General features: G+C 42.3%; 1 protein-coding gene and 1 long non-coding RNA gene across 4 annotated transcripts in view; one reads left to right on the forward strand and one right to left on the reverse strand.

The window, feature by feature from the left end:
• The window catches only part of msra (methionine sulfoxide reductase A), a 268183-nt gene that overhangs the window by 239931 nt on the left and 12400 nt on the right, over nucleotides 1-15852 (forward strand). The window lies entirely within an intron of this gene.
• On the reverse strand, nucleotides 1382-10550 carry LOC134295911 (uncharacterized). Of its 2 annotated transcripts, none has more exons than XR_010002459.1 (2): nucleotides 10279-10550; nucleotides 1382-4981 (listed from the first exon to the last, which is right to left on the reverse strand). It is a non-coding gene; the product is annotated as an uncharacterized LOC134295911 (long non-coding RNA). The 2 variants fall into 2 exon arrangements; XR_010002458.1 differs by lacking the exon at nucleotides 10279-10550 and adding an exon at nucleotides 7733-8069.

Consider the following 15852-nt stretch of genomic DNA (forward strand, 5'->3'; position numbering starts at 1 on the left):
AAAGAGGTATCCCCTCAAGTGAAAAAAAAATAGGTCCTGTGCTCCTATCTCCAACTAATGTAGAGAGCATAGGATGAGACTCACCTACACAACTATGTCACTATTGAAGTACAATAGACTAACTTTAGTCATTTTGGCTTCCATTGAGAGTTTAGGCTTTGTTTGCTATCAGACCCATTGACCATTCTTTTGGAAACCCATTGCGACCATAGAACTCATACTGACAGTGAATGCTCACTCCTGTCATAATTTTTAAACCTCATTTTTTTTAAAAGTTGGTGTGCTAAGAAACCTATCTATGCTTTTCTTTCTATACTCTGGTTTGCCCCATCTTTAGTGACTCATTCTTGCTGTAGGCTCTTTGCAACAGGACCTCTCTGCTGTCTCACCAAACTACATCTCCCAGGATCCCATCGCATTGAGCCGTGGCATTTCAAACTGCGTTAATTCCTTAGTGTAGATGCATATTCGCATCTACCCTGTTCGCATTGGGAAAGCAAGCCATCCTGCGCTATAGCCAACTGCGCTGCTGAGCCGACACTAATTCTGCCGCAAAGAGATCAAAATGCAGCCGCTCTGGGCATTTGCTAAAAACTGAGCATATGACAAATCAAAGCGAAGCGACACCCAGGCTGTGCTGCAGGGAGTGGAGACTTGCTCTGCACATCTGAGCCATCTCTTTCTCCCTTGTATTTCTTCTCCTCCCCGCCTCTCTTTTCTCCCCGCTCCCTCCCACAAACCCTCTTCTGAATTCTGAGCAGGGCCTGACCTCACCTGGCCCTCCAGATGCTGGCAGATAAGTAGAACAGTCTTGTTCATTTATAATTTAGCGGGGAAAAAATAACCTTTAAGCTTTTTGACAAGGTCAGGTGCTCAATGGGAGGAAGTGATAAATAGATGGAGTGTAAATAATACCTCCTGACACCTTCCAAGTTCAGCGCAAGGTTGGGAAGGCTGTTGTGAGCTTTTGGTGATGCCTTTTTAAAAATAAATAAATAAATAAATAAATAAATAAATAAAAATAGCCTGGTGTTTGTATTTGAACAAATGCGTTTTGAGATGAGCTGGCAGGAAAGAACTGTTAAAGAAGATCATCTTGCTTTGGCTTCGAGTCTCAACCTTCAATTGGGATTAGAATCCTACTGTATTGCTTTAATTTTTGCAGCTCATGTCATTACTTTTTAATTTGTTGTTGCTGTTGTTTTGGCTGTGATCCTTCAAGTTGTTTCTTACTTAAGGTAGCCCTAAAGTGAGCCTGTCATGGTTTTTGTGTGTGGCAAGAGTGGATTTTGCATGGCTTTCCTCAGAGGCTGACCATGTTTACATAGGAAATCCTGGAACAAGTTTGAGGCCTGGATGGTGATTACACAGAGCACTGATGTGCATTAAGAGCTTTATTTCTTTTGAAAAAGAGAGTGTGACTTATCCAAAGTCACCCAGTGGGCTTCCATCACCAAGCCAAGATTTGAAGCCATGTCGCATGGAGACCTCATCCAATACTACTATGCTGGCTTTTATATCCAGGATATTATTTCTTGAGTTGTCCCACTATCTAATTGAGAATTAAAATCATTTCCATCCATCAAAATCATGAGGCTAATAGCAAGATGTAGTGTTTTGAGTGTTAGAACTGGGAGGGGTTTGAATCTCCACTCTGCCATGATTCAGAGTAACTCACACTCTCTCAGCCTCAGACGAAAGTGAAGGCAGACTCGCACTAAATAAATCTTGCCAAGATTTATTAGAGTCTCTTTTGGGCAACTGTAAGCCAAAACTTACTTGAAAAAACCGAACAACAACAAATCCTTGTTCCACACCGTAGAATGGATGCAGTTTGATTCCACTTTAACTTACCATGTTTCAATGCTGTGGAATCTGGAGGTTGTAGTTTTACAAGGTCTTTGGCCTTCTCTGCCAAAGGGTGCTGATACCTTGGCAAACTACAACTCTGCTGATTCCATAGCATTGAGCCATGATAGTTAAAGTGGTGCCATATGCTTGTGGGTGATTTGCAAACTGTGCCATATTGGCACCACAACGTTTCCATTTCTTCTTCTCACTGTCCAACCTAAATCCATTGGAAATCCCCATTTTGTTTTCTAGATGTGCAAATATATAGAAGTCTCAGAAAATAAACAGTTTTCTTCTCTAAGATTATTTCCATTCCAAATATTGGCATTTTTTTTTCACGGAAATCTACTTCTAGATTTACACCTGTTCCTTCATTAACAGAGTTGAGTGAGCTGAACTTTGGTTTATCTTCCAACTCTCCAGTTCTGTATGTTTGGTTTTTTTGGTTGTTTTTTTTTTGCACCATTACCTGACTTTGTTCTTGAGCTTTTATTTTCTGGCCCCCTTTTTGTGGGTGTTTTTTTATTCCTTGGCACACTGCCTTGGCAGCTCTCGTCCCCATTACGCAGCGAAAACACTTCATCCCCAAACCATTAATCACACCTGTCCACAAGGACTTGCATCTACCTGGTGGCATCTCTGTAATTATCACTTCAACCACCATCTTTTGAATCACGTTGAAATTGCATAGAGAAATTCTCCCCTTTTTCTTCTTTGGCTCCCTTTGACGATGTTTGTCCTTGGCATGAGTACTGCATCTCCAGGACTTTTCATTTCGCCCAACACAATTGACATGATTCACAGTCCTTGGTTTTAATTCGTGTGTGAAGTGGCAGAGGAGCAGAATGAAACGGTAGCAATTCTATTTACTCCATTCTTTGCTTCTTGGAAAACATTAGATGGCAAGAGCTGAAGTTGTCTGTGGCCACCTGATGACAAAAGCCTCAGAAATACTATGCGTTCTTGTTATTGTTGTTGTTTATAACTGCTAATAACATTTTGCCTTGAGACTTCATGGGCTGAACTCATCCTTCATCCGGCTAGAAGAGAAGAAAAACACTTGCATTATTGGTGACTAACTAGATATATCCCTATCTCTGACTTTTGCAGGTAGAGCTTTGTCTGAAACACAGTTCTGGACCTGTCCCTTTACATTTGAGTATTACAGGTTTAAGGTAAAAGCATCTCTGGGTGCATCTATACGGTACAATCAATGCAGTTTGCTACCACTTGAACTGCCATGGCTCAATGCTATGAAATCTTGTAAGTTGTAGCATTACAAGATCTTTAGCCTTCTCTGCCAAAGAGTGCTACAAACTACGACTTCCGGGATTCTGCAGCATGGCATTTAAAGTCAAACTGCATTAAATTGCATATTATAGATGACTTGAATTTACCAAAACCTCGCTCCTTGTAATTTGGCTTCTAATACTTGTTACTTTTATGATTGTGTGCTTTCAACACAAAGGCACCATAATTGGTTCAAACTCTTATCATTCCTCAATAACAAAACTATCTCGTTTATGTCTTTCCTTGAATGCATTAGGTACGTTTGCAGCCTAAGATAGATTTTTGCCTGGAAAGATGTACACAACTTGTTGCTGTCACTGTGTACTTTCAGGCTGACTCTGGTTTGTGTGGACTCTCTCCTAGGGTTTCCTTGGCAAGGTTTGTTCAGACCAGGTTTGACATTGCCTTCCTCTGAGGCTGAGAGAGTGGGACTTGTCCAAGGCTTCCCCAATCAGAAGACAACAATGATGATAATGATTTATAGGAGGGTTGTATGAAAAGTAATGCCTCCACCTTCGTTACTTGGGTTTGGATGGGAATATTTTAATAAATCAAGCGCAGAAATAATCCTTAGAATGTGCTCTTTAACTTCCATTATTCACTTTTCCACATCATCACCAGACAATTGGATGCATTTCTGCCAATGATGAACAAGTTTTCTGAAGCCGCCATGGAAAAAGTCGACACTCTGTTTCCACAACTGGCGTCTCACAGGACCCATCGTGCACAGATCTTCCGATAGCCAAGCAACACAATAATGTGACCCACACATTCTTGTGAAAGCTGATTATGCTTGAAATTTCTCTCTGAGTGATACAACGATCATCCTGAATCAATCTGTCAACCTTTTACTTGTGAAACTCAGTGGTTGCTGTCACAAGACATCCAACCCTTTGTTTGTCACACAAGTCAGATGTTCCCACCTCAACATCTTTAAACTTACTCGCCCAACGACGCACAGTATTCACATCAACACAATCCCCATAAACAGCTTGCATTCTCTGATGGATCTCCTTTGGGGTGACACCTTCTAAAGTCAAGAGTTCAATGACTGCACATTACTTAAGTCGCATTGACCGACCATCTGCGCAGGGTTCCCTATTTTGCACTTTAACAACACAACCGTTCAATGCTACGGCCTCCCACCAAATGGAACCATAGAGGAGAGTCTACTGAACAAGCCAGGACCTGCAGCAGACCAGGACTGCCATCTGTTGAGGAGTTACGAAGGTGGAGGCATTACTTTTCATTCAACCCTCGTATATCTCTTTTTCTCTCTTCAAAGAGGTTTCCATGACGGTTCAGGGATTTGAACCTTGGTCTCCAGAATCATAGTCCAGCACTCAAGCCACTACTCTTAGTTGCCTGTAAGCAAGATACTTATTTCAGTCTCGTAGGAAGAAAATGGTAAACCTCTGAATAAATCTCAGAACATGACAATGCCTAAGTACATTAGTTTTTGCTTTCAGGGGAAAAAAATACCAAAATAGTTTTTAAAAAGAATCAGCCAACTTCTGCTTTGGCCCGGCTGCCATCACATTATTCCTATCCCCTCCTTTTTATCTGGGGACGAGTTAACTCTTTCCCAGTTTTTACTTGGGGAAAATGAAACAACAAAGCTCTCCAGAGACCAAAACCAACCCGTTTCCATGTGCTTTTTATCCTTCTTATCCCCCTCCCCTTTGTGTGAAGTGCCAAGATTTTTAAAAGACGGTAACTTTCGGTGTCAGTAATCGTTCCTCCATCTGGTCGGGCCGGCTGCTTCCAAATCTGTGTGTTCTCAGCTGCCGAGCGCTCAGCTTCCTGCTCCTCTTCTTGGAGGATGAAATGCCAGCAGAACCTAAATTGTAACAGCATGAAAGGGGAGCATTATTCGGTTCAGCCAGAGCTTAAGCAATGACAGGGCACCTAAGAAGAGAAAATATGTTTCCCTCTTCAAAAAAACAATACAAGCTTATCCTACAAATAGCAAAGCCTCTGCCTTTCCCCCTTCTCTGTTTTCCATCCAGAAATAGATATTCCACTGGTTGGATGAGTCAACAGATCTCTGCAATTTGTGCATACCTCAATGTTCCTGTTAATCACTCATTTGTTATTTGTTATTACTGAAGGTCTTTTAATAGGGATAGAGAGACAATTTCTCACTTGTGCTTTATTGTCTATTCCTTCATAGCAAAGGGTTGGACTTCATGCAGCTACTTCCAACTCTCTAATTCTGTGTGTTCATTGTATATGGAGATGTGCATCAGATTGTGTTGTCCAAGGCTTTCATGGCTGGAATCACAGGGTTGTTGTATGTTTTCCGGGCTGTATGGTCATGTTCCAGAAGTATTCTCTCCTGATGTTTCGCCCACATCTATGGCAGGCATCCTCAGAAGTTGTGAGGTATAATAATAATATACCCACCTCTCTTTGCGGCTTGAGGTATACCTCACAACCTCTGAGGATGCCTGCCATAGATGTGGGCGAAACGTCAGGAGAGAATCCTTTTGGAACATGGCCACACAGCCTGGAAAACACACAACAACCCTGTGCATCGGATTGCTTCCTTACCATTCAACTGTATACTCTTCTGCTTAAAATTCAGACATGTACTACTGGTGGTGGTTATATTATTAGTATCTCACTATTCTCCAAAATTGAGATTCAAAGCAGCTTACAATTTTAAAAAGGAGTTGAAGCAGGTCTAATGGTTTCGAGTTACAGAAGAGTAGATTTTGTTTGAACATTAGCAGAGATTTCTTGACAGTGAGAGGAGTTCAATAATGCAATCAATTGCCTAGAATGGAGTTTTTCAAACTGTGCTCCTCCAGATGTTTTGGATCTCAACTCCCACACTTCCTAACATCTGGTAAACTGACTGGGATTTCTGGGAGCTGAAGGCCAAAACACCTGGAGGAACACAGTTTGAGAAACAATGGCCTAGAAAGCTGGTCTCTTTCCATTTACACAACAGAGTTGTAAGCTAGCAGCATGCCCATTTATGCCAACATGGAGAGGCCAAAAGGAAAGATGGTCCAAAAGGCAGTAGCAGATATGCCTGTTAGCTCCTTTGGATGGCTGAAATGAATCAATAAGTAATGGCTCGTGATTCAGTATTATCCCTTAGTACAGTGTTTCTCAACCCGGAGGGTGTCCGAGGGGTTGCCAAAGACCAGTATTTTCTGTTGGCCGTCAGGGTTCTGTGTGGGAAGTTTACCCCAATTCCATCGTTGGTGGGGTTCAAGGGTGATTAATGGTAGGTGAACTATAAATCCCAGCAACTACAACTCACAAATGTCAAGGTCTGTTTTCCCCAAACTCCACTACTGTTCAAATTTGGGCATATTGAGTATTTGTGCCAAGTTTGGTCCAGACCCATCATTGTTTGAGTTCACAGTGCTCTCTGGATGTAGGTGAACTACAACTCCCAAACTCAAGGTTAATGCCCGCCAAAACCCTTCAAGTATTTTCTGTTGGTCATGGGAGTTCTGTGTGCCAAGTTTGGTTCAGTTCCATCTTGGATGGAGTTCAGAATGCTCTTTGATTGTAGGTGAACTATAAATCCCAGCAGCTATAACTCTCAAATGACAAAATCATCCCATCCTCACCAGTCTCTCTATGCAAATTTGGGCATATTGGGTATTTGTGCCAAATTTGGTCCAGTGAATGAAAATACATCCTGCATATCAGATATTTATACATTATGATTCGTAACAGCAGCAAAATTACAGTTATGGGGTAGCAATGGAAATAATTTTATGGTTGAGTGTCACCATAACTACTAAGGGGTCATGGCATTAGGAAGGTTGAGAACCACTACTTTAGGAGATTTATGGTTCCTCACATTGTGGTTTCAGAACTCGGGTGCAGTTTTAACCATTGAAATGATATGGTCACCCTGCTTGTTACCAGAGTTTTCAGGTATTTTCATCTATCTGGGGTTCTGCACATAATTGTAGCCACAGACAACAAACATCCAGCTGCTCTAGGCTCCTGGGGAAAGGTAGCTGGGACACTCCATTGGAGAGTCTTTTCTCTCTCCTCTGGATGGAGCTGAGGCCAGCTGCTTCTCTGTCATTTGAATTGCTTCTCCACTGATAAGCGACAGCAACAGAAACCCCTCTGTGGTTTGACAGCTACCAGGCAGTGGGAGAACACAGAGCTGTGCATAAACACAATGCCGTGCACACTTGTAGCATTTCAGCCGATATATGAGAACCAGAAGGTGGATGGAGGAGAACTGAATGGAGGTGAGTCATTTTATCTGAAAAGTGCCTTGCAAATGCTTCACAGCATTTTCCATTTGAAGATCAGAAACTACTGAAAATAACAAAAAGCAGCAAAGTGCACTAAAAGTCCTTAAAAGCCCAAGCCAAGAGTGGCATTTTGATATGGAATAGCCATCAGCAAAAAGGGGACGTTGGGGTTGCCAAAGGGCCACAACCAAAAATGCCCTGCTCATCATTGATGTTCCTCTGACGGCAGGAAGCAGGGCTTCTCTGCATAGTATGACTCAGGAGTCATGCCAGCTATCAATCTTTCCTGCCCTTCTTGCATAGCAGGGAGGCTTCTTTATGCCAGCACAGACTCCCCCCTCTTCCCCCATTACCTGGCATTATGTCGGCCTCCCGCTTTGTCGCAGAGGCGACCAGGGGAAACGCTCGCAGGGCTGTCAGAACCTCCGCTCTGATTTAATACTCGCTCTGTCTCCAGCCATTGCCTGCGCACTTCGATGAAGGGAAATCTATCTCATAGAGGCCAGGTGTGCCCGGCGAGATAATGGAGCTGGCTTGGAAAGCGCAAACAGGGACTGCATAATTCATTGGGGAGCTCGGCGTGGTCCTGCGATTAGAAGCAAAGATGGCCAAGCGCTTGTTGATCAAACCGTGGCACACACAGGCTCACGTACGGACTCAGCCGGGATGAGGAGAGGGACCCTCGCCTGGGCTGGGAGTCACCCTCTGTGTTGACTTCCCCATTTCACAGTTATACCCACGAGGGTTGAATGAAAAGTAACACCTCCACCTTCCTTACTTGGGTTGGGATGGGAATATTCTAATAAATCAAACGCAGAAATAATCCTTAGAATGTGCTCTTTAACTACCACTATTCACTTTTCCACATCATCACCAGACAATTGGATACATTTCTGCCAACAAAGAACAAGTTTTCTGACGCCATCATGGAAGAAGTCGACACTCTGTTTCCGCAACCAGCATCTCACAGGACCCATCGTGCACAGATCTTTCGATAGCCAAGCAAAACAATAATGTGACCCACACGTTCTTGTGAAATGCTGATTATGCTTGAAATGTCTTCTGAGTGATACGACAATAGTCCTGAATCAATCTGTCAACCTTTTGCTTGTGAAACCCGGTGGTTGCTGTCACAGGACATTTATTTATTTATTTACAGCATTTATATTCCGCCCTTCTCACCCCGAAGGGGACTCAGGGCAGATCACATTACACATATAGGCAAACATTCAATGCCTTTTAACATAGGACAAAGACAAACAACATAGCTCTGAGCGGGCCTCGAACTTATGACCTCCTGGTCAGTGATTCATTGCAGTTAATTGCAACTGGTTTGCTCTCCCGTCTGCGCCACAGCCAATTCTTTGTCATGCAAGTCAGATGTTCCCATTTCAACATCTTTAAACTTACTCGCCCAACGACGCACAAGACTCGCATCAACACAATCACCATAAACAGCTTGCATTCTCTGATGAATCTCCTTTGGGGTGACACCATCCAGCCTCTGCTTAAAAATCCCTAGAGAAGAAGGCTCCACCTGACTCTTAGGCAGCAGCATCTTCTATAGCCGAACAACTATCACCATCAGGATGTTCTACCTAATGTTTATATGGAATCTCTTTTCCTATCATTGGAATACATTGCTCCATGTAGTGATCTCTAGGACAGCAGAAGGCAAGCTAACCCCCTCCTCAATGTGAAATTCTTTCCAAGATTCAAACATGACTATCATGTCCTCATCTCTCAGCCTTCTCTTCTCCAAGATAAACCTATTCAGTGCCCTCAGCTGCTCCTCAGAGGCACTCATGGCTTTTGGTCTCCCTTAGAATCATAGAATCATAGAATAGTAGAGTTGGAAGAGACCTCATGGGCCATCCAGTCCAACCCCCCGCTAAGAAGCAGGAAATCGCATTCTAGACAGTTTGTCAATATCATTCTTGAATTGTGATATCCAGAGCTCCCTTTTTCATAAGCTCAATAGCTCCATGGTCATAATAGTTAGCTTTTCCTGGAGAATAGAAAAGGAGAATGCTTGGCCTGTTAGGAGAAATCCAACTCTGGGAAGGGAAAAATTAATTTTTGTTTTTTGTTCTGTAAAGAATAGTAAGGAATCGCCTACCACAAGAAGAATCTGCTAAATGGAAAATAGGATTATCCATAGTCTGAAGCTTTAAAGCTTTTACAAACTAGTTGCTTGGGAACACGAACAGGAGTGTGATGTTTTGCTCATCTCCTGCTTTGTTTTTCTCCAACTACTTTAAGGAAAAGCAGTTCTGAATTATAGTTTTGGGATCTGATCCATCACAGCTCATGTTCTCTTCTTTTGCTATTTGGAGGGTCAGGGAGGAATTGCTGTTCCCACTGCAGTTTTAGTGCCTATCCAAAATTCCCACATAGGCTTTAAGAGTTTACATGTAAACAAAACCTCATCCAAAAAAGAGTTCAGATTTGTTCCCTTTGAAAAAAAGGTAGGTGATGTTTTTTGCATCCCTGTCAGAGATGTTGCATGCAACAAGAGTGATTCAGAATGAAATCTGGAAGGGTGGGAAATGTGTTTATGCTGGGATTGCCAAAAGGAGACTGCCGCGCAGGGGGAAGAGGCAGGGCTCAAGGTGTGAAAGAAAGTTTGGGATGCTCTTTTCATCCGTGCCCTTCTTTCCCCCACCAAGACTTTGTCATTTCAACAAAAAGCACAACTGACGCTGACATCAGGGGGAGGCAGGAGGCCTCTCTCCAAAGTTCCTGTAATAATCCAAGGGAACAGTTTTGAGATTTCACAACGCTCTCCGCTTCCTAATTAGGACAAGCTTAAAAGGGAACAGTTGGCGTTCCCGTTGGTGAGGGCCATGTGTTACCTGCAAGCAGGCCAAGTTGAGAATGAGACTGATTTCTCTCTTACCTACGTTCCGCGTTCAGCAGCTGCTCCGAACAGGTGCTCACTCTTTTCGGAGCAGATGGCCCCAAAAGTGGGTTGGTTGGCAAGTTCTTCTACAAAGCAGCCCTTCTTCTCGCACGCATTGATGTAGATGCAAAGAGGCACACGCAAGCAGGAGCCTGGGCTTGTTTTTGTTGCGGTGGTTGCAGTTGTTGCTACACAGCACCTTAGCTTTCTTAAGCTTCTTATGGAAGAACAATGGTGGGCAGGTCCTGGGTTGGGATATGGACTTTCACAATCTCTAACTTCATTTGTGATTCAAGGCTGACCAAACGTCTCTGTGTCTCTGTGTCTCTTTCTCACACACACAGCAGTCAGTTAAAGGAACCATGCACTGAATGGATGGATAGCTCTGGAGGGCCACACAATTCCTAATATTTTGAACAGAGCAACAGAAGATTTTGGATTGAGGTTTTAAGCAGGCCATTTTAGTTTAAGATACTTGGCACCAAAATAACAGCAAAGACTGTGTGGTCTTCTAGGAATGTTGATAGCCATGTTGGCCCTTTTAGCTTGGCTCTCATGCAACATTTCTAAACGACGTGCTCCTCTAGGTTGGGGAAATATCTTTGGACGGTGGAGTATTAGTCACCACAATTCTCTGCTTTTTAAATAACTGTCAGCACTGGGGTTACTTCTGTCAGAGTAATTTGCAGCGCAGCAGTAGTTGGATGGAGTCAGTGGAACGCAGAACGAAGAGACACCCAGAGACGATGGTAAAACTATATACAAGTTTTACTGAAAGCAGTAATAAAGACAAACAGACTTGAAGACAATGGACACGGGACTTGACTTCTCAGCAGAAAGCACTCGACACAACTCAGAACAGAACAGAACGCAATCAGTAATGCACACACACTTGTGTCTGGACACTCCCCAGTTCCAGCCACACATCAAGGACATCACAGCTTCTCAGTAATTAACTTTTTCCAGACTATGTTACACTCTGGATGATGCAATCAGTATGCAATACAGGCAAGACACAAATTTCATTTAAACACTACCAATACACAAATCCCACATTAACAACTTCAGCCTACAAGATTTTGAATGCAAACTTGACACAATCTTCACCTTGATGGGTAATGTCGGTATCAGAACATAGTTCTGAAAGTAAAGCCTTATGAGGAATGCCTTAGGGAGCTGGATATGTTTAGCTTGGAGAAGAGGAGTTTAAGAAGTTTAAGAAGTGTTATGATCACTGAGTTTAAATATTTGGAAGATGCCATTCAGGAGGGAGCAAACTTTTTCTGCTGCTCTGGAGACTAGGCCACAGAGCAATAAACTCAAAATGCAAGGAAAGAGATTCCACCTAAACATTAGAAAGAATTTGCTGATGGTATGAGTTGTTTGACAGCAGAATATGCTGCTTGGGAGTCTAGTTTCCTTCTCTGGGGTTTTTTAGACAGGCTAGATGGCTGTCTGTCGGGAGTGCTTAGATCACATCTTCCTGCATGGCACAAGGAGTTGGACTGGATGGTCTTGAGGTCTCTTCCAACTCTCTGATTCTATTATTTAGTTTGCTCACTTCTTTGTATTACATAATCTAGCTTTTTGTTTAAAATGCCCAAGCTAACATATGTTTCTAAACATGTCTTCTATGTGGCAATATCTATATATATAAAAGAGTGATGGCATCACGGTGATTCACAAAACAACAAAAGTACAGGCCCCCCAACCTCAAAATTTGACAACACAACCCATCATCCATGCCTCAAGGTTGATACAACAAAAAGAAAAGAAAAATAAAGTCCTAATTAGAGGGAGAGCAATACTTTTTTTTATCCAATTGCTGCCAGTTTAGAGGGCTAATCTCTGTCCACTTGGTTGCCTAGCAACCAAGGGACAGCCAGGTTTCAGTTAGGGAACAGGCAGATTTAGGCCTCACTTAGACTTCTTCCACAGATTATCTAATTTGCACTGGATTATATGGCAGTGTAGACTCAAGGCCCTTCCACACAGCTATATAACCCATTTATAATCTTATATTATCTGCTTTGCACTGGATTATCTTGACTCCACACTGCCATATAATCCACTTCAGTGTGCATTTTATACAGCTGTGAAGAAGGAGCCTCATATAATCCAGTTCTGAGCAGATAATATAAGATTAGAAATATACAGTAGAGTCTCACTTATCCAACGTAAACAGGCCGGCAGGATAAGTGAATATGTTGGATAATAAGAAGGGATTCAGGAAAAGCCAATTAAACATCAAATTAGGTAATCGTTATACAAATTAAGCACCAAAACATCATATTATACAACAAATTTGACAGAAAAAGTAGTTCCATGCGCAGTAATGCTATGTAGTATTTACAGTAGAGTCTCACTTATCCAACACTTGCTTATCCAACGTTCTGGATTATCCAACGCATTTTTGTAGTCAATGCTTTCAATATATCGTGATATTTTGGTGCTAAATTCATAAATACAGTAATTATTATATAGCATTACTGTGTACTGAACTACTTTTTCTGACAAATTTGTTGTCTAACATGATGTTTTGGTGCTTAATTTGTAAAATCTTAATTTGATGTTTAATAGGGTTATCCTTAATTTCTCATTATCCAACATATTCGCTTATCCAACGTTCTGCCGGCCCGTTTATGTTGGATAAGTGAGACTCTACTGTACTGTATTTACAAATTTACCACTAAAATATCACAATGAATTTAAAACACTGACTACAAAAACATTGATTATGAAAAGGCAGACTGCGTTGGATAATCCAGAACATTGTATAAGCGAATGTTGGATAAGTGAGATTCTTCTTTAATATGAAATAGTTACTGGGATAGAATAATGCAGAACAATATAATCTCTAAAACCAGGACAGTAAATAAACAGGGGAATTCCACACAGGAAACAATCAGGGCCAGCTAACACCTCCCAACAAAGTATTCCCATCATCAAAGTCTGGCAAATCCTGTTTTCTCAGGGCCACAGACAGTAGAAGCACATAAAATATCGCAAACAACACCACTCTGAAAACAAGGGAATTCCAAACAGGAAACAATCAGGGCCAGCTAACACCTCCCAACAAAGTATTCCCATCATCAAAGTCTGGCAAATCCTGTTTTCTCAGGGCCTCCCAACAAAGTATTCCCATCATCAAAGTCTGGCAAATCCTGTTTTCTCTGTTTGTAGTCTGTCTGTGCGATTTTCATACAGCAGCTGAGGATATGATCAATGGTTTCATTGGTTTCCTTGCACCAACGAATTATTACTATTATTATTATTATTATTATTATTATTATTATTATTATTATTATTATTATTTACATCCTGTACCACGCTACAGCCTCTTCTCATCTTTGGCATAGTGATTCCTTGGATATTTAAAGATGGCTGTATCAACTTCTGTCCTCTCTTCTCCAGGCTAAATATTCCCAAGTCTTTCAACCTTTCCTTGTAGTGCCTTTCTTTTCTGGTCACTTTACCATCTTGCATGGATGCAAAATGCCCATGGCAAAATGGGTTTCAATCACTCAAGAGAAACCCAAACCCTGGTCTTCGGGAATCTTAGGAAATATTTACACTGAGAATTAATGCAGTTCGACATCATTCTAACTGTCACGGCTCAATAATATGGAATCCTGGGACTTGCAATTTAATGAGGCACCAAAGTTCTTTGGCAGAGAAGGCTAAAGTTCTTGTAAAACTGTGAATCTCATGATTCCCATAGTATTGAGCCATGAAGGTTGAAGTGATGTCAAACTGGACTAATTCTACAGTATAGATGCACCCATAGTTTAACTGAATGGCTGCTTAACATCGTAATTATTATTTTTTAAATGTTTTTCTTGTTAACTTAGTCTACCGCTCTCCACGCAGTAACATACAAGTTTAAATGGGATGCGCTTAATGCAGACTCCCATGCAGAGGTCAGAGAAGGTTTCTTTTTTGGACTACAGCTGCCAGAATCCCCCAGCCATTCTAGGAAATAAACTTTCTCCAAGCTCTGCTTTTGCATCAGCACCATCCTGCTGTGAAATCAGTGGCCCAGTATTTTACATTTATATATTACAGCTTGAGTGAACATCCTATTTTGAACTCCGAATATCTCCAGACAGTCAACTCCTGGCTTCCCAAATTTTCTGAAAGATTATCTAAGCTTTTCTTTGCGCTCCATCCCCACAACGCTAGCTTGCCTCCTTTGTACTATATTGGCCTGTCAGTGCTTCCTCTTTCTTTCTTTCTTTCTTTCTTTCTTTAATGCTTGCCCATTCTTTTGCCTTGCAAGCCCAAACCCAGCGCAAGCTTCAGGAGAGGGAGGCGCTGACCAGTGAAAGCTTTGCTCATTTCCTTTCTCTCTGGGCACAAAGACCCCGGTGCTTGCTTGGCTCCGCTGTTCATTTGAAACCAACCACTGGCGCCAAGGCGACCAGATGAGACTGACATCTGTCTCTTCATTTCTTGCCAAGCCACTGCTGTTCCATGGCTGGCAGGGAGGAGAGGGCTGGCAAATGCCAAGTTCTCTTGGAAAGTCATCCGACATTCCTCACACTCCTCTTCCTCACCCCCCCACCCCCCCCAATCCCAGACATCTTGCCTGCTTCTTTTCTCAGATGCATCAAGAGCATGACAGGCTCCTACCTGGAAAGAAAGAAAGGAGAACTTCTCTGCCTTGCTGTCGTGTGCTTTCAAGTTGGCTCTCACTCACAGCAATCCCATCCTAGAGTTTTCTTGGCCATAATGGTTCGGATTTGGTTTTCCAATGCCTTCCTCTTGGGCTGAGAGAGTGTGACTTGTTCAAAAGGTCACTAAGTGGGTCTCTCAAGAAGGGATTCAAGCTCTGGTCTTGTGGCCCAGCCATCAACCACATTGGCACCACATAGCCAATGAGGAAAAATGACTGAAATAATAATAATAATACAAAAAAGATAAAGACAAAGTATGGATTGTCGATGTTGCAATCCCAGGTGATGGCAGGATTGAGGAGAAACAACTGGAAAAGTTGACACGATATGAGGATTTAAAGATCGAACTATAAAGACTCTGGCACAAGCCAGTCAAAGTGGTCCCAGTAGTGATCAGCACACTGAGTGCAGTGCCTAAAGGCCTTGGCCTGCACTTAAACACAATCGGTGCTGACAAAATTACCATCTGCCAGCTGCAGAAGGCCACCTTACTGGGATCTGCTTGCATTATTCGCCGATACATCACACAGTCCTAGACACTTGGGAAGTGTCTGACGTGTGATCCAATTCAACAGCCAGCAGAGTGTCTGCTGTGGATTCATCTTGTTGTTAAAATAATAATTATTATTTTTAAAAGCAGGAGCACAAAAGACCAGTTATTGATTGACAAAATGATTCTGGAGAACTGTAAAAGCCGAAAAGCTAATCTTCACATGACGTGGATTGACTACAAAAAGGCCTTTGACTCACTCCCACACAGCTGGATCATCAAGTGCCTGGACACCATCGGGATTAGTAAAAACGTTGGCACCTTCATTGAAAACATGATGGAGCACTGGAAAACTGAACTGTTTGTTGGAAATGAAAGCTATGGACTTGTCAACATCAGGAGAGG

This window comes from Anolis carolinensis, chromosome 1 (genome assembly GCF_035594765.1).
Source record: "Anolis carolinensis isolate JA03-04 chromosome 1, rAnoCar3.1.pri, whole genome shotgun sequence".
Taxonomy (NCBI): Eukaryota; Metazoa; Chordata; class Lepidosauria; order Squamata; family Dactyloidae; genus Anolis; species Anolis carolinensis.